This window comes from Anser cygnoides, chromosome 4 (genome assembly GCF_040182565.1).
Source record: "Anser cygnoides isolate HZ-2024a breed goose chromosome 4, Taihu_goose_T2T_genome, whole genome shotgun sequence".
NCBI lineage: Eukaryota > Metazoa > Chordata > Aves > Anseriformes > Anatidae > Anser > Anser cygnoides.
The window spans coordinates 57,450,937-57,470,310 of record NC_089876.1 but is presented as its reverse complement, the minus strand read 5'-3'; the positions used below and the strand labels follow the sequence as shown (position 1 = coordinate 57,470,310).

Sequence of the window (19,374 nt, the reverse complement as noted above, 5' to 3'; positions counted from 1 at the left end):
CTCAATTTTTACTTTGCAGTGCCACATATTGTTCTTGTAGTTGTCTGTAAAAATGATTATGTTGGAAAACAGATTCATGGTTTTGGAAAAGTGCAGGTATACTGTATTTTACTTCTACACATCACGTAAAATGAAACCTTTAAACATTTAGAAGACAGAGTTAATCCAGAATTTAGCCATCCAGGTTTGGTATTGTTCTCTATAGAAGGCACAAAGTACTGACTTCACTGACTAAAGAAAGGCTTTTTTTTTTTAATTATTTTTTAATTTTTAAAATCAAGCTCACAATAGCAGTTGAAATGCTAAGTCCTGAAATACCTTGCTTATGACTCCCCATGAACCAGTATTTCTGCTGTGGTTATTGAGGGCATTTAAACAAAAAATTTCCTAACGACTGTTCAACTTCTGTTGTGGGTTGCCTTAGAGCCCAGACTTGGCAAGCTTTGAACACGTAGAGGTGCTCATTTGTCACCCTGGAATACTGGAGGAATGTCTAGGAAATGTGGGAAAATTTCAGGCGTGTTTTTTGTTTTACTAGGTCTGAAATAACTGTTAGTTTAATATGCATTATTTTCCACAGGTTACATTTTCCTGTATATGTTTTGTCACTGTAGCTATTTTACAAAAATGATAGGCATTTCCAAAATGCAGTCATCTAATAAGTAAGGATACCTTCACTGCAGTAAAGAAATAGAAACAAGGTATTCACTGAAATGTAAATTGACATAAACTTAGAAGTAGCCTCCCAGAAGTAAGATTGAGATGGATTACCATGACAATGATGAAACAGAGCCTTATACCTGTGTACCCAGTTTGCATCTTTTCCCTGGGTAAATTGACAAGCTTTTCATGCAGCTAACACTTCTCTTTCACTGGCTTCAAACCAGCTTTCAAAAAAAAAAAAAATACAAGCAATATGCTTTTTCTGTAACTCTGCGCAAATGTGACTGCTGAGCAAAACTCTTAAGCAGATTACAGTTTGTACACTAATGAAGAAATTTAATTTTAGGCAATAGATTATATTTTTAAGATTGAAAAAAAAATACTATATGGTTACTGCATCTCTTCCTCATGCTTTCCTCTTTCTATGCAAAACATAGGATGGGCTGCTATACAGATTTGACAATAAATCTTTTTCCAGGCTACAGGTTATTCACAAAATGGATTGTTTGAGACTCAGATTTGGCTCTCAAAATACCAACTTAGGAGCATTTATGTGGGGAGGTGCAGAGCAAGGAGGCAGAGTCAGACAAACAGTCAGAGAAAAGGGTAGTTACTCACAAAGCTCAGGAGGCAGCAGTCAGGGCTGACCACAGTGAAATCAATCACAAGCTGTAAATGCAGCTAAATACAATAATAGCAGAAATACAGTTGCACCTGAGAAACAGATGAAACCAAAATAGAAGAGCAAGAGGGAGACCTGGGGGAAGTGATTGTTGTTCCGAGTAAACAAGAGCAGCAACTGAAAGCTTTCTTAGCAAAGAATTATTTCCAGGAGATAGCTGCACACTATTTATGCTATATCCGTGAGTTATCGGTACCTAACGAGCAACATGCAATCTTTCAGGTGTGATCCGAAGGCCATGAAATTCCCCAAAAGGGGCAGATACAACCATGGTGGACAGGTGAGTGAAAGACAAGGTGCAGAAAGATGAATACACTTCAAATTTAACTAGTTTTTCCAAAGTTGTAACCAGGAACATATATTCTTATATATTTATTATAGTAGATGCGCTGCATATGCAAGTGCATACATCTTGATGAGACAGTGGAATCTGCTGTCTTTTTACAAGGATAGAACAGAATCTGTACTCATTAAATGCACGTGCCATCTAGCACAAGAGAGTCCTGTCCCACTCTCCAAGTGGGTCTGTAGCTGTTATGGCAGAGCACAAAAGAGTAATGATAATAACAAAAACATACAAAACCGCCTGATTACAGAGTACAGATGGTACAAAGCATGAAGCAGAAGTTCTCCATATCGTTCTTCTGGTAGCAAGGCTGGCTAAACCAGATCCCACCTGCTCTTCCCTTCTAAGAGGTTTAATGCTGTCCTTACTTTATACCGTCAGTATCACCAGCAAAACTATTTGAGATAATTCAATATGATTAAAGGTCTTCCTTATCCATCCCCCCCACCCACCCCTGAGAATTACTCAGTTTAAATTGGTTATCTATATAGTCCTCTAAATAGTTCAACTGAAAAGGTTGTTAGACAGTAGAAATGAATAGCCAAAGAGTTGGAACAATTTAAGTTAACTTTTCCATCAAGAAAAACATGTATGGAACCAAGACTTCAAATGTCATGTACAGTTTTTGAAAATCAGCTGCAGATATTCAGTCAGGAAATGAAAAGATTTTATGTGAAAGCTTTATAATGAGGAAAAGAAAGGAAAACTGGTATTTTCTCTGAAGCTTTCTTTCTCTAATAAAGTTTCTCATTCACTGACTGAAGATAGTGAACCTCCCTGTGATTCTTTACCATTATGACAACTAGCAGCCGAACCCAAAATTGACAGAATCCTTCACAATATTACTCTACATGACACTAGCAGCAGTGTGAAATTGAGTGTGATCACAGCCCCAGTCAATCCTACTGGTTCAGGGAGTTTTCAGTTTAGGTCAATTTTATCTTCAGATCCTCCTGCTCTTGAATCACAGAAGTAAAGAAAACAAAGATAGAGAAAAAGACAGTAGGATGAAAGTCTATTAAAAGGAAACAAGGGCAGAGAGATTTTAGAAATTGCTAAACGCTCTTCCTGTCCTCCAAGAACACAAGTCCACACAGCACGACATAAATCCTGCGCATATAAAGAAGTGTTCTCCCCCACCTAGCTTAAACTCAAAGAATCCACATACTATTTGAGATTCAGGCGATCACGCCACGTCCTCTAACAGTACATCACAAGCTCTTCAAGAGACAAACCTCATGTCTAACTCCATACATACAAAGATACCTCTTACTCAAAATAACTTTTTTAAAAATCATTTTCTTCCCCTTGTTGACTAATCTTTGTCCCAAGAACTTCTGCCAAGGTAGCACTTTAAATCCTTCTTTAACCACGCTCCCTCTTCTCATCACTCCTCCTTTTTCTTTATGTTAAATCTAGTCCTCACTCGTTCTGTTCCTACTGAAGAATAACTGCTCATCATCCCCCTTGATTGTTCTAACAGCTGTTGCTAGTTTGCCAATCAGTCCCATGCAATCTCCTCTCATTCTTTTCCTGTGGTTTCTTCCCCAATTTTTGCATGAGAAATCAAAGAGTGTATCGGAGTGAATACTCACGAAGCTACGGAAGTATTTTCTAGTGAGTCTAAGGAAGGGTGGTAAAACCTAACCCTTATCCCACTTGTGCCTCACTGCTGCTAATCCTAGCTATTGCTGAAGTAAGCCCTAACTATCCAATCTTTATTTAAAAAAAAATAATAATCCTTATTCTAGAGCATTTTATAACAATCTACTATTCCTTTTCCCAGGGACACATAAGCCACAATAAATCTCTTGCAATGTGAACTAAAATTAATTAGTTTAGTCTTGGAGTTGCAAATGAGCACATTTTATTTCCTACTGCAATAGACTAGGAATACAAACGCAGTTTAATCTAAAAGGCAGCTAAAAATCCAATTAAATTAACAGCAGTTTTTAAGTGAATGGACAGTACTTTCTTACCCACTGTACCTAATTCACTGGCTATCCTCAGCCCACACCCTAAATTAGCAGCAGATCTGCTGAAATAGAAAATAAAGGATGAATCTGTACCAACTAGCATATCTTTTCTCAAAAGCTTGATTTCCCCTTAGACTACCAGCTCGCCCATTTTGATTCTCATCCCTGTATTTCACCCCCTTTGCTGCAACAAATAGTTCCAGATATTTTAAAATTACCTTCACAAAACCTGTATGTTCCTTGAATGTGGTCCTTTATTTCAGTATAACATACAATTAGGTTTCGTAATCTCTCCTGTCCAAGAACAAGTTCTACCCCAGTGATTTGCAGGGGTTAGAACACCACTGAAACCGTATTATATACGGTTGCAAAGGTACTCATTGCCAGTAACAGATCCTCCAAAATGAAAGTTAAAGTTGTTAGTTTCCAAAAAGAAAAGTATTAACCAGACTACACTCCCTATCTCTTGTTATATCAAGTTGTAGTCCTAAAAATACGAGCAGAACTCATCATCAGTTTAAACATGTATGTAGTGTCTGCAAGAGCAGGGCCTAAAATGGGTTTTACCAGTCATAATGTTAGATGGTTGCCACTGCATAAATCTGTGCAATTTCAGATAATGTTGTTAACAGTTCAAATGTTTTCATCTGAAATCATACATATAATGTTCAGTCTGCCATAAAGTGGAATTAGCTGCCAAGATAACGTCTCCCAGGGCTGAGATGGAGGTGGTTCAGACCAAACTTCAACAATCTTCACTCTTGCTGTGACCCTGGGGCCACTGCCCACTGTCAATTAGCACATGCTTCATCCTTCTTTCTTCCTCACCTCACTTGCTTAGGAAGTAGATAAATCTAAGCTCAGTCCTTGCTGGCTGCTTGCCTTCCCTTGCCTTTGCCCTGCTCCCTGCCCTTGAAAATGGCTGATGCTCTTTTGAACATCATTATGGCTACATCTCAATGTTACCCTGTCCCAAGGGAGAAGAGGTTTAAAATAAAAAGGTAGAGATCAATGTGGGAACAGTACTTCAGCCAGAATGATTTGTCACATACTTCTAAAGAGATTAAATCAATGGGATTTTTAACTTTATTTAAAAGGCAAAATGGTTCCTGAATAAACAGAAGAACTGTCAATGCATATTTGTGTATCAGAAGGGAAGACCAACTCGAACACTTCCCTTTTTATGTTCAAAACACTCCTGTTCCAAATATTCCACATGGGTCAAGATCACACGCAGCAGGACGGCAGCAGATCTGCCCTCTGGTTCTGCACTGCCAGGTGGTCACAACAGCACGTTGTGGCATACAGCTGCCTCGCATGCTTTCTCTTCCCCCTGGAGGGAGTAAAAACTTGAGCTAGCAGAAGTGTTGTGTATCTGTACAGACAAGGTCTGGAGCAGGCGCCACCATGTGTGTGACCCTACCGATTTCTGGAAACTAGCCCCTCATTCAACAAATGAAGGCAAAGCAATGCTGCTCTCATCAGAGTACTACAACAAAAGCATGATGAAAAGATTTCTCTGTGGGGGCTTATTTAAGTTTTTTTGCAGAAATAGTTCCTATTGAACTGACAACGCTGAAATATGCTTGTTTCCTGAAAGTGTCTGCACTAAGCCATGGAACTTATATTCAACAGGAGACCATTACGCTGTCACAACATTCGATTCCACTTACATTACCTCTTAATAAACACTGGAACATTTAGCAGCTATTAGAAGAGACATGCTACATGCTCAAGAGTTCTAGATTTCAACAGTGCTCACAGGCAGCCTGCCTTTAGATACTATACTGCAATAGTTTAAGATTAGAGATACAATTTGAATTACTAAAACTGACATCATATTTGACTCATTCATGTTTCTAGAGGAAAAGTATTTGCTGTACTCCAGTACAGTACTCCTGTACTGTACTCAGTACTCCATGCTGATCTTTTTGCTTGCTACAGTTAAAATACTTCGTATGCTTAAAAAGAAATTTTTGCAGATTCTTTCTTATAGTTTAGTGTATTTTGGGGATACCATGTACTAGATGAATTAAATCTCTAAAGCAATTTAGAAAGCAGATAGATTATTTCACTTGTTAAGACTTACTTAACAAAAATACTGATGTTCATGCAGTCTATACAGGCACACATTTATATATATATATATATATCAGTGCATGTGGGTGTGCTAAACTAAGGTCATTCTTCTCTGTGTGACAAACTGTTAGTCATCAAAACAGCTAGTCCTAGAGAATCCATCATTAAACTGCTAAATCACTAACTCCCGAAGTAACAGGTCCACCTGTGAAACTTGGTTTCTTTACAGACCTGAATGAAAGAATGCAATTTCAGAAGCGCAAATGTATTTGTAACATAACAGAGCTGCAAGTCATCTTGTATGAAATTAACTTTACTGCGCAAATACAAGTGTAATTTAATGTTTTAGTCATTCTGATAATTTGCAAGCCATGACTCTGCTAAGTCCGTGGAATTTACTAATCTATAACTTCAATTGCTATCATTAATACAGTAACGTGCTATTATAATGTATAAAAAGAAATCTCAGCATCTATGAAACCAACATGTTGTGTTTTTTTTAAAAGCTGTATTAGTTTCCTCAAGTCCAATTCCAATATCTATCAGTAGCAATTATTACTTTATTAGCTGCACTAGAAAGGTTTTCAGATACCAAATTTCATAGCCTGTTCACTTCAATGCATTAAAAAATATTCTGCATCTCTGCTTCCTAAATATTTGTTTTACCTGCAATGATTTGTAATGCATCCTGTAGCTTCAAAGAGTATTTTACCATTATGACAGAGGCAAGCACCTGGAAGTTGACATTCCTTCATCTAACAAGCAATACGAGTATGGTAATTATACAGGATTTACGAATGTCTTCCATTTCCCTCCCTCAGTATTAAAAACTGCATTTTCCAATGTTAAAGGTTTTTTTGTTTTATTCACATTGAGCTGTGAATTTAATAAACACAACATTTCTAGATGTACTACATGTTAAGCTCTAGTACGTATGAAGATCTGTGTTAACGGAAGATTCAGAAGAGCAGAAGGGTACTGTCAACCTAGTAAGGACACTGAGTTAACATTACTACTGCAGATGTTGAGCTGCAAGAAAGACTTCAGGTAGTCCAATTTGGAAGCAATACGGAAGAACATGCTTAATAATGTTGGGGAATCTTCCTGCATAGGTTTACAAATACGAGTTGGGAAAAATATGCAGGTGTTGTAGAAGATAGGTATCTGTGTTTCATTAGGAGGATTTTTCAATAAGTTCATTTTCTTGTAAAACTTGTGCTGGAAGCGTTATCATAAAATATATGGAAAATTTGCACACAACTTTCCGAAGTAGCTTTATACAATACAGTATGTTATGGAAAGCATTTTTCGATATTCTGTCTGCTGCTGGTTTTTTCCCTCCAAAAAAAAAAAAAAAGAAAAAACTTGGCATTTTCTCACAATCCATGTTGTATCAGAGACACTCCACAAATCCAGATGTCGAGACATCAGTGTTTTGTAAATCTTTGATAACACGTTCAGCTATATATTTATCAGCTGTGTGGAAAGTCATACTTTTGTTTTGGAGGAAATCCAACCTTAACATTAAACTCCATCTCATTCAAGCTAACATTGTTATAGGAACTGAGGGGAAAGAAACCAAAAGCTCCATTATTCTGATTTTTTAGAAACCCTCATTTGGGAACACGTAGAATGGAATTCAGGTTCAGAAGAAATATTTGGATAATTTGGCATGCAAGAATCAAGTATTTGAGAAATGTACCTGCGGTAGTGAAAAGAGCAAGGTTGGGATACAACACAGAAAGACTCCCAAGTGAGAACTGCAGTACCTGACACAAGATGAAAACAGACTAGTTTTACAATTGTGGATATAACTTTTGTGAAGCTCAGCATTTTCACCGACTTGGGAGACACACTCTCCAAGCACTTTCAGTATTTAGACTGGTGTTATGGCAGTTTATTTATTTCTGCTTTTTTTACCTCAAAAGAAAACAAAATTACACTGAAGACAAAACCAAAGACTAAGGGAATAAAGCACAGAAATATAAGAGCCCATATAGACATAACAATTTTACTAATGTGTTAATCTCTACACAAGTTCCAAAAATAGAATATCCTATTTAATTTGTTAAATTCAATCTCTAATTTAATTTCTGGCATTTTCCTTTGATATGTCTTTGACGCAGACAGTGGGAACCATTCCTCTCTGGAAAAAAATACGGCAGCCCTAACATTGCACTGTGCTGCTGCTTGTTTTGCCAACTTTATTACACATTACACTGAGAAAACTTTTCAAACCAAATGCAACAGGTTTATGCAGCTATCATCTGAGCTTCTCACGGAACAATTTCAAGCTAGGCAAGAGATATGAGAGATTTGGAGAACAAGGAGTTCAGAAAATAAAGTTTAACCATGCAGAAATGGATTAATTCATCACTGTTACTGAGCAGTGCATAAGCTGGTGTGCTGTTACTATAAAAGAGACTACATTCACTGTTTAGTTTGTAAAGGATGACAAGAGGAGTGTTGCTACACTATCTCCGGTCCAGTCTTCACAACAGTGAGCAGTGACTATTTCTAATCAGCCTAAGTGCCGGAAAGTGACATAAAACTCAGGCAGTAAGCAGCAAGTGCCATGCACCTCGAGCACAATTATCAGCCCGGTCTAAGGATACCACTAACAGACGGCAAAGGATTTCACCGGACAAAACGCCAAAATTTGCCTGCCTTTCGACCTGGCCTCACAAATCCCGAGGTGTGCAGCTGCGTTTCCCTGTCGGAGGAGAAGCAAGGTACATTCAGCCTGCTCTCAGCCGATGCAAGGTACGCCCCGGTGCCAGCGGCCAAGCTAACAACTTAATTACCGCGCTCCTTTCACAAATGTTACCGTCACCGCAATACAGTTATTAAATATTCTAACACCCTATTCACTTCCCTGCAAGAGTGGGGCTTACTATTTTAAGAAAGCCTGCCTATTTAAATGTCATTAACTATCCAATTAGTACAGTCTGCTCCTTGCTAGCTGCAGAGCACCGGGATAATCTTTTAATTGTTAGCCGCTATTGAATAATATTCGCAATTACGCTTTTATACATTCCGCGCTACTTAAGACGGACTACCCCCAGCATCCCGGCTCTCGCCTGTACGCGGTGCACGCCGCAAAGCCAGAAACGCGAGGCAGAAGGGAAGAAAACCCCCCAGAAAACCCCACACGCGACCCCGCGCACGTGTGGCCGCGGCTAATTGCGACCCCCGCCGCGCGCCCAGGCGCGGAGCCGGACCCCGCACGGCTCCACCTGCCGGGCGCCCGCACCCCGCGCAGCGCCCCCGCAGCGCCGCCCGCGCACCTTCCGCGGGTGCGGAGCGCCGACAGCGGGCTCAGCCCGGGGGTTGCGGGGGGCGAGCCGCCCCCGTGCCCCCGCAGGACGGCGCCTGTTGCGCGGGACGCCCCCTGCGCCCCCTCCGTCCCCGCGCAAAAGCGGCGCAGCCCCGGCGCTCGCCCTCCCGCCTGGGGAGGGGGCTCGGGGATCGGGGGGGGGGCACACAAAGTTTGGCTCCCGCAGGCAGCGAGGGCACGGGGGCGGCGGGGAGGCAGCCGGCCGGTCACCCCCTCGCTCCCTGCCTCCCTCCCTCCTTCACTCACCTGTCCGTCGCCTCCCCGGCGGTGGCTGAGGGGAAGGCGGGCGGGCGGCGGGCGCGGCCCCGCGCTCCTCTCCCGTCCTTCGGCCCCGGAGGGCGGCGGGGCGGCCGAAGCGGCACCCCCCCGCCGGCCGAGCAGGTGGAGCGGAGCGGAGCAACACGTTTGGGCTCTGAACTTCGCGGCTCTGGTCACAACACAAACAAACACGCAGCCGAGCGAGGACCTCTCCCAGCCGAGCCCAGCCTGCTCGCCAGCCGCTGCCTCTCTTATTGGTGGGGAGCTTATTTATTTATTTGATTTCCCCCCCTTCGCCCCCCCCCGCTCTTTCCACACACACACACATCCACTCCCCTCCCTCCCTCCCTCCCCGCCCAGCCAGCCCCGCTCCGCTCCGCTCCGCTCCGCGCAGCCCGGCCGCGGTGCTGTGGGGCCGGCGGCAGCGCCCGCCCGCTGCCCGGCTGCCGGCCGGGGGACGGAGGGAGGGAGGCGGGCACGCCGCGGGGAGGCGGGCGCCGGGGAGGAGGGAGGCGGGAGGCAGCGGGGCTCGGGGAGGCCGGGAGGAGCCCCCCCGGGCCTCGCCCTGCCCGCGGGGTGGCCCCGGGGGCGGTGGGGGTTATTTTGGGGGGGGGGGGTTATGCTCCTCCGCGGGTGCGTGCAAGGGAGGGTGTGCGGACGTGCGCCGCCGGGGTGGTGTGCAAGGAGACCCCGGCAACCGCAGTGCACTTTGTGCGTGTGCAGCGCTTTCGCCTTTTGCCAGGGCTTGTGTGTGACCAGCGGCGGAGCAGGCTTGATTTCGCCTCGTACGGGCTGCTGAGCCTTTGTATTGATTCTCTCTTTTTTTTTTTTTTAATTTAATTTCGCTGCCCCCCTTCCTCCCCTCTTCCCTCCCGGTCCCCGAGCAGCCCAGCAGGTCTCGCCTCACCTGCCCGCCCCTCAGGGCCAGGCGCCCCACCGCCGGTACCCTAAGGGAAGGGGACCGTAAGTTAGGAGCTGCGGAGGGAGGACCGCATGAAGGATCCCCTTCGCTGCTCCTGCAGCATCCGTCCTTGCTCAGCTTCTCATTGCAGCTGTAAGTGGAGGAAAAAAAAAAAAGAAAAAAAAAAATATGTTTCTGTCCCACGGTGGCTGTTTTTATCCCACTGTACACACACGTGACAGACGGAATATTGACACCCTCATCTTCTCTCCCATCCGTCCCCTTTTGGAAATTAAGGTTTGAATTAGATGTCCCAGGGGCAGAAATGTGAAGGCCTGGAAGTTGGTACAAACTCTTGCAGATATTCTGATATAGGTGGGTTTTTCTGTTTGTTTAGTTTTCCTGGACAGAATTCCCGTCCTTCTCCCCTGGCAGTAAATAAACATTGTGGTTATTCTTTTTCACTTCCAGCGAGAAGCAAGGAAATCACTAGTGTGCTCAGAGAATAAACAGTTATTCAACAATATTGCTATGCAATAAAGCATAAATTATATTTCTATTTCTCTTCAGGTGACAAGATGTAGAGATGTAAAGATTGCTTTTATCCTAAGTCAGTCAATGAATTTATGTAGATTTGCCATTTCAAACAGAGGGTACAAATCTTTCTTTGTGCAGCAACTCTGTAATTCTACCTTTGTCAACCGAAGACAATAAACTAGAAAGATTAATGTACATTTTTTCTTCAGTAGTAAATCCTATTGTCAAATGGGGAGAACTTTTTATTCAAGGAATTGGATCAATAGTTGACTTTGTTTTGAAGCATTTATTTAAGAAGCTACTTAAAAAGAACGAGGTTCATGCTTTTAACATCCTTAAAGAAATCTCTCAAAGGCAATTATTCTATTTGCCAATCTAGCGGTCACTGCCATGTAGCAACAAAAAGCATGAAAGCTAGACGTGGAAATCCCTTTGGGTTCAGATAGTGCTTTCTCAATGGAAGAAGAACAGTAGGAAATTAAAAAGTGAAATGCACTTTAAAAAAATCTCTATCTGAATGTTTTAAACAGCTTTCTTTGAATAGGTGAGGTTTCATCTCTAATCAGAAAGCTTCAAGGTCAGCTAGCTGCAAATGCCAGACATGGTCCATGCCTGAAAGAAAGCCACCAACTTCATGTGCCGTTTAGTAGACAGTATGTAAAAAGTTGGCTGCCTGACTGTTATTTTAATCTGTAAACTTTTGGGGTTCAGCAAGCATTTGTTCAGAAGAGCACAACGTGTCCCTCATTGGAATACACTACTGTATTTTCAAAGTATGGGAGATTACTGAAGGTAGTACTTCAGTACTTTACTTCAGATAGTACTTTACTGATGATGGCCTATTGCAACACCTGTCAAAATCGGTAAAAAGACCCCAAGAGATTTAAGTTAAATTTAGTTTGACACTTATGCTGTACTTTACTATTTGAAATTTCAGCTGGTTCAAATATCTTAAGCTATTTATTTACGATTGATCTGAGACTCTTATTATTATGTGGATACTAAGCACTATCTAAAAGCAAAAAAGCCCCCAAGAAGACCAATATCACATACTGACATAACATATCTGCTTCCATCCAAATGAATTCCTTAGGCAAGAGGATCCACCTCAACAGGACTTTGATTTGACTAAGCCAAGCTAATAATGAATTTGGTGGCTACTTAATGTATTGTCTGTTCACCTGAATTATGCAAGCAGAATATCAGTCAGTGTTCTGAGCTGAGAAATATACAAGAAGGCTAAGAATAAATAGCAACAATAAAGAAAATCAGGGGAAAAATGGCATAAAAACACAGAGTAAAAGGAAAAAGAAAGAAAAGGCAAAGCCATAATGTTTTTTAAACTTCATCTTGTGTTGTTTACGGGCTTTCATTTGGCCTCTTTCATCACTTAAATCCCTGTGATCTTACGGTTGGCATTTTGGTTTCTTAAAGTGTTTTAAATTGAGATTGCTAAATAAATAAATACAAAAATGCAGCCCCCACTGCCACCCTCCAACTTTAATACTGGCTTTCTTCTATGGTCTTTTAACTCCCTGTTTTCTGTCTGGACTCTTAAAAGCCTACTTCTAAGGGTTTTAAAGAGCTGGTAATATTACATGTAACTGCTGATGCACATCCTGTGCAATATGTTATACTTCACAAATGCATCTACTAATCTCAGCAGAAAATGGAACGTATGCATTAATATTTTCAAATGCTGATTCAAATCAGTCAAATCTGAGCGAGTTCTGTTTAAATAGCAAGAGACATAGCTCATCAGTAAGAAGTTTCTCCAAAACAAATGATGTTTGCTATCCCCAGACATTTTATCTGTGCAGGAGGAGGCTTTTTACCAAAAAAAAAAAAAAAAAGATGGATTTTTCTTCCACAGCTGAACACGCAGGTTTGCACTCCGTTTTTCAATTTCTTTTCAGGTAGCTGAAATGCTTTTGATCACAATTTATAAATATGTCAGGCAAAGCTCTGGTAAGCTAGCAAAAATATACATTGGACATTTTGAGTTTTAAAATTGTGTCCAGAATTGTATGTTGGCGTACGTTGTAAAGAATCAAGAGTTCTATACACCTGTCTGTTAAAGTGAATAACACGTATTAGGTAATCTTGTGTAATTATTGCAGTTTTGCAAAGATTTGGTGAATAGTTTTTTCAGCTAGCCAGGATTTGGAAAATTGTACTACTGTGAGCATTTCAAAGGAAAGAAAAGGTAGAAAATATCCCTTGTTCAGACCCAGTAAGCAAAGCATTGTGTTGACCTTAGCCCATCCAACGGTTACTAGAGAATTCAGTCTTTGGCCTGTTCTCCAGTTTCTGTAAGCAAAGATGAATGTCTATAGCTGATTAGGAAAAGTGTGCTAATGATTTGTATTTTGAAAGAACAGCATGTCAACAAGCAGATCTGGTAGAGAGGAAGGGCATCGTAAAGACTGGAAATGGAAACGCTGTGGTGCTTTAATAGAATGTGGATACTCTCACACTGCTGTATGGGAGGAAGATGATTTGCTTCCCTGTACATTAAGCCTTTTAAGTTTATGTATTTATTCAAATACACTTGAATAATAAGTCCTGGACCTGACCCCAGCTTATTTTCCCCATTTTGTTAGGAGAAGATGATTTTTTTCAATTAAGGAGACATACAGACATAGGTGGGTTGATGGCATCCAGACGAAAGAGAAGGAGCAGCTGCCTTTGGTGGTGGGTGTTGTTCGTAGTCCATCTCTATTCTGGTAATTACCAAGATCTGCATCTTGTGGAATATAGACAGGGATGTCACATAGGCTGCTATCATTACTAAAACATTCACATATGGCCCCATGTCATCGGAGTCCTTTGGCAGTCAGGATGAGCTTCTTCGACTGTGTTACGTGCATTGGTATGGTTTTGTATTTGTGAAAAAGGGAGCTGAATAGCACGCATTCTTCTATGTTTGAGGGTGCTTGAACGCTCATTCACTTCGGTGCTATGTTGTAATTGCCATCGTTCCGTGGCATTTGTCCAGAGAATAGCCCTACCTGAGTTGTAGAGCTGAACCAAAAAGCATCCAAGGTGATGTGTGTATCAGCTTGTTGACGGGTGGTCTGCTGCTGCAAAGCATGTCTGAACTGCGGCAGCTGAAACTGATGTGAGCTGGATTAGAAATGTTTTGCTGACTCTGAGCAGTGTGCTTTTTCTCGTGTGGAGTGAATCAATGTTTATAATCCTGTCTGTAATGGTATATCTTGTTTTTTCTTCTTCTTTTTTTTTTTTTCTTTTTTCTTCTCAGAGATACATTTTACAGGGAATCAAGTGTATTAAGCAATTTCTATCATGACTTGCCTCTGATTGGGCTGTCACGCATGAAAGGCAGATATTTATACTGTGACTGGTCAGGTAAGCCATTTCCACCACACGGGGTCTTTTAAAAGTATTTGGTACCGTAAATGTTCAGAGTAACATTATCTTCTCCTACTTTTTATTCAGTCCTCAGGTACTTCCTGCTGACCACTTAAATATGACATAAAGGTGTATAGCCTGTTAGGCAAAACACAAAAACTGTCTTGTACCTGGAAAGATTACTTGATAGAAAGCTCTAAGAGAAGATGAAGATAACCTTTCTAATTTCCTGGAATAGGGAAAGTGGAAGACATTTGCTATGATTTCCAGGTTAGTCCAGACAATTCAATGCAACAGGACATGGTGAATGTTGGCAGTTTACCTGCAGTTTAGTATTCTCAGGAAGAATACAGTGAAGGGAATTAAAAACATAGGCAACACCTTTGACTAGAAGTCTCTTTGAGCCATTTAGCACCAGATGTTGGGAGAAGTTTTCAGCACTATATGCTTGTCTACAATTAGACTTCTTTTGTAGCAAACAGCTCTTTGTCCAGTTTGGCTGCTTTACATGGTTTTGGAACCTTTTCTGCAGCTCATACTGGAATAAATGATACTATTTAATTGTAATGGTCCTATTGAGTATTTTATAATACTCAATACACACTCGGGGGGGGAGGGGGGTGTGAAAAAAAATTTAGAAAAAGTTAGCTTCAAGGTTTCACAGGATTATTAACTTAGGAAATCAAGGAGTTGCAAGGAAAGCTATAATAGTAAGAACTGATATTAACAAGCAGCATTTAAAGATCAAAGCTCATATATATAATAGAGATGTCTGGAATAGATATCTGAACAAGTTAACTGAAAGAGAGCTTAACTGTTAAAATTACTTGTCTGAAGTAATACATTTCATAACTGGAATTTTGATATAATAGATATTTGACACTTATTGGTAGAAAAGAAAATGTTTGGCTTTCTACTGCTTTTCAAATAGATGTTATAATTTTCATATTAATTGTGTTTTGTCTTCTGAAATGATTGTACCTACTGGCTTTGTATTGAGGAATTAAGTCACTTGTTGCACTTGTTTACGTACAGCACTCTTGGTCTGAAACTAATATGTTTTGCAGACTTGTGGTCTCTATTGTGCCAGTGTATGTGGTCCTGAAGTCAAATTGCTGCTAAAATGAACTGCTTGCAGAATTCTGTATATACTCATGTATAAAAAGAACTTTTAAAAAATTAGTTTGCTACTACATTCTGTTTTTTTCATAATGTTGATATTTAAAAACACTTTATTTTTCAGTTCCTATTACATTCTCTGTTCATGGAGTTCCTAGTTTGCAAACATTTATGCACATGCTTAATTTTTTTTACCCGAAATTTGATATTCGGATAATACATATATAGCTATGGGCGAAAAAGGCAATTGGAATTTTTACTCTTCTAAATCTAAAATAAAATTTCTTTTCTTTTCTTTTCTTGACAATTCCCTTCTTTCCATCCTAAGAAAAATCAAATTGCTATTTCGGAATCTAGTTTAAGAGATGTATAGCTAGATATACATGCACTTATTCCACTTTGGACTTTATTGGGATAGATAAAGATAAATTAATCATTTCAATGGAAGTTTACAGTTGCCTAGGGACCAGTGGCTGTAAGTTGATTGTACTCACTGTTGGTAAACAGAGGAAAGTCCTTAGCAATGTTGTGGAGAACCCATAACTCAAAGAGGCTAATTTCTTGAAGTTAAGCACGTTGCAAATTGCATTTGTTGGAAATAAAAGAATAAGAAGACACAAGGTTGTGACTAAAAGGTCAAGAAGTAGCAGCTTAGTAACTAGCCAGATAGTCACTGTAGTGAGAGAAACAGCTGGGAGAAACAACTTCTAAAAGCCCAGGTTGGTTTGCTGCTAGTATGAAGACGCCAGTTAGAAAAAAAAAATCTGCATAAAATCAAAATGTAAAAAGTAGGAAGCAAATATGATTTGATATGAACTAGAAGCTGGGAAGTGTAATGGAATTGAGGTCAAGGCTCAGCTATGGACAACAAATCATATATTACGTTATATTAGGAAAAAAAGAGTGTCTCATATATAAAAATAGAACTATACAAAGTTCAAGAAAATCAAATTGCTAATAATGACAAAGAAAAAGTGTTCCATAACTTTTTATGTTCTGTTTCTAGAAAGGAGTAGGAGAGTGTAGTTGTATTCCGTAGTGATGGTGAAGTATTTTCCAAGCAATTAGTTTCCAAGGAAAGCATTAAATAGTGTTTTTATGCTGAATATTTTGTAAAATAGCTGATTCAGATGAACTGAATTAAAAACTAGATATATACTGTCTCAATTTTAAAGGCCTTTTGGAATACTTTAGAAACTCCTGGAAGTAGTGAGTGTAATATTAAAGCTAAAAAAAAAAAAAAAAAAAAAAGAAAAATCCATGAAACATGACCCATGTTGTAAAAGAGAAGTTAATAGAATGTTGAGGTGGGATTCAGTACATAATGGTTCAAAAGCTTTGAATTACTGCTAGAATTCAAGGCAGAAGTATTTTGGGAGATAAAGTCTTGTCAAACAAATGTGAATTCTTTCTTTGAGAATGTTAGAAGTTTGGCTGATAAAAGTAAGTGCTTTTGTACTTCTGGCTGGATAGTTGTATGCTTAGTAATTAGGTACATAAACCACACTTTCAAAATTGGGATTGTAGCCTTGAGAATAATTATTCTTACAATAATTAAATGTCATAAAATAATTAGTTAGGTCAGTAATACTACCCCTGCACACACACTACCATATTGAATTTAAAAGATTTTTCTTATTATTTTGTATACATGGAAATAAGTAGTGGTTAGTAGAAAAGATGGATTAATTTGTTCACATGTATAGTACACATAAAGCTGATAGAAGAATGCTATATCAACTTCTTATACAAGAAAATGGAGATGAAAAACCAGAAAACTTACAGAAAAGAGTCCTAAGTGCTAATTGAGTCTAATACAGAGTAAGTAAAGAGATCAGTTAGCTGATAAGAGAGCAAAATATCAGATACTAGTGATTTTTTCAATCTAACGGAGAAAGACTTCATAGTCTTTCTGAACAGTGCCACCAGAACTCTTTAAAGTGTAAACACAATACATATTTTTTCAAGGTGAGATCAACTGCTAGAGCAAACTACCAAAAAGGACGATTTATTCTGGATCTCTCAGGTACTAAAATAAAATGTATCTATCTTTTAACCAGGTGCATATTATGTTTTAACCAAATAAAACATTTAAATTGACATCTGAGGCAAATACAAGGGCTTGTCATCTACCATGTTCTTTCTGTCCTTGAATATGCTGATCAATGTGAGTTTTAAGTATACAATTGTAATTGCTTTAAAATAACTCATTGCAAGTCAGATTTCTGGGATAAAATGTTATTTCCCATTATTTAGCTCCAAATTTGCACGTTACACACTTTCCATGTACTGATACATACAGTACTAGTACTTTCACCTCATGCTCCCCTTTCACCTTCTGATATTCCCTTAGCTAATTGTTAAGGATTTTAGAAGATTCTAAACTTTCATACATATAAAACTGGTCAAAGTTATGTCCATATATTTTAATATTAAATTAGAATAGATACTAAATATTCTAATATTAAATTAGAATAGATACTAAATTATTTTATAGATATGTTAAAGTTTTAAATTGAGAAGTACTTTATTACATTTTAGAATTTTAGAGTAAGGAGTCATATTATTGGATTATAATTTCCCTTTTAATAATGTGAAAGTAAAAATTACAGTATTAGATCAGATCGTAAGAATTTTTTTCACTCTCATTTTCCAATAGCAAGAAATGTCACAACTGGATAGTTGCGTGGTAGGTTCCCCATAAAGTAGGTTACTTATACTGTGGATACAGCTAAGGATACCCAATAGCCACATGTACAGTCATGGTTTGTGTAGCCTCACTTGCATTTCTTTCTTCTTCCCAGCAGTATATCTTTGCTCTGTATTTTCTGCATTTCTGTTCTTCACACAACCCAACTGAACCTGTCCTAATCAGTTAGAGATAACCAGTGGAAAAGGGTGTTCTACCCAGACACTCTTCTTGACTGAGCCAAATAAGCTCTGACATCAAACCACCATGGCCAACCTGTAATGCTTTGAATTTTTATATGTTGTTTTCTAATCCAACATAATCAGTCAATTTCTGAGCCTTAAACATAATTTTTCCAGTTATATTTTCCATGAGTCTTAGTAGTCTGAGTTCTTGCTACCAAAAAAAAATCCTCGCCATATTTAAGGTTAATGTTATGTAGTGATGGACTCGTGATAACGCCTTTCCAGACTAATTTATTCCATGTAAAATAGTGTGTCAGCTGGCAGAAAGAATTGCTGGTAGTGACCTCTGAGGGAAAACAAGCTGTTTTGCTCAAGAGAAAAGAAGTTCCCTCTGCCCCTTCCCTGAACGTACATGATTTTGTTGTCTGCTGAGTTTCTGCCAGTGTTACTTGCCAGAGGATTCAGCTTGCTTGTGCAAGCTCACCACTAAATAGATTACAAGGTTGACACACAATGTTTTTCCTTTGTTAAGGTAACTGTGGCAAATATCATTTTCCGTAGCTGCATCTTACTATTTTTATCCTGTTTTTTTATATAAATTCCTGCTCTTCTACCATGACATTTTACAGCATCGAATTACATAGCTTGATTACACATTTTCTTCAGATGCACACACGTATGTAAATGCAGGTATATTTATTAAAATGTCTCTGTGTTTTTGTTTTGTCGCCTTTCAATGTCACTGAGCCTCTCAATGTTCTTTCTAGGAAAGAACACCCGATTTTTTGCATATATTTTGCCAGAGCACCAAAGAGAATTGGCGGTCTTGAATTTTGCTTAAATGTTCCTTAAAGACTTTTGAAAACAGAACTTAAAGGCTTAAATCACATAAGGATGTTTGGAAATGCTGCTCTGCCTGTGTGATATCTGTCATTCTCTATGGCTTCATTGTATGCCCTCTTACTCAGAATCTGTGTCATGTCTCCTTAAAGAAAAATATTTCAGTATGCAACCTTCAGTTCTAATCGCCTTCTGTTTATTCTCTATCTTTTTTAGGAACAGATAATCAGAACTGAATTTCACATTCAGGGGGATGAATGACACCTAAGAGCATTATAAGTTTCATATACATATATATATATGTATATATATTGCATTATTTCTTTAGAGATGGGGGGGCTGTTTCTTTGGGTGTTGTTTATTTATGTGTGTGTGTGTGTTTTGTTTTGT

General features: G+C 39.4%; 2 protein-coding genes across 25 annotated transcripts in view; both read right to left on the bottom strand.

The window, feature by feature from the left end:
* TENM3 (teneurin transmembrane protein 3) overlaps positions 1–9,634 on the bottom strand; it is a 1,343,587-nt gene extending 1,333,953 nt beyond the window's left edge. For 8 of the 13 annotated variants that reach the window (XM_066996182.1, XM_048078283.2, XM_066996188.1 and 5 more), the window contains exon 1: positions 9,330–9,634. The gene's annotated coding sequence lies outside the window, so the exon portion shown is untranslated. The remainder of the gene's footprint in view (positions 1–9,329) is intronic. The other 5 variants (XM_066996187.1, XM_066996195.1, XM_066996191.1 and 2 more) reach the window with 2 other exon arrangements.
* The window catches only part of LOC106035227 (uncharacterized), a 143,678-nt gene that overhangs the window by 21,716 nt on the left and 102,588 nt on the right, over positions 1–19,374 (bottom strand). For 4 of the 12 annotated variants that reach the window (XM_066996201.1, XM_066996196.1, XM_066996204.1 and 1 more), the window contains one exon: positions 9,938–10,393. The gene's annotated coding sequence lies outside the window, so the exon portion shown is untranslated. Of the gene's footprint in view, positions 1–9,927; positions 10,394–13,546; positions 14,290–19,374 lie in introns of those variants that run through there. The other 8 variants (XR_010831203.1, XR_010831202.1, XR_010831205.1 and 5 more) reach the window with 5 other exon arrangements.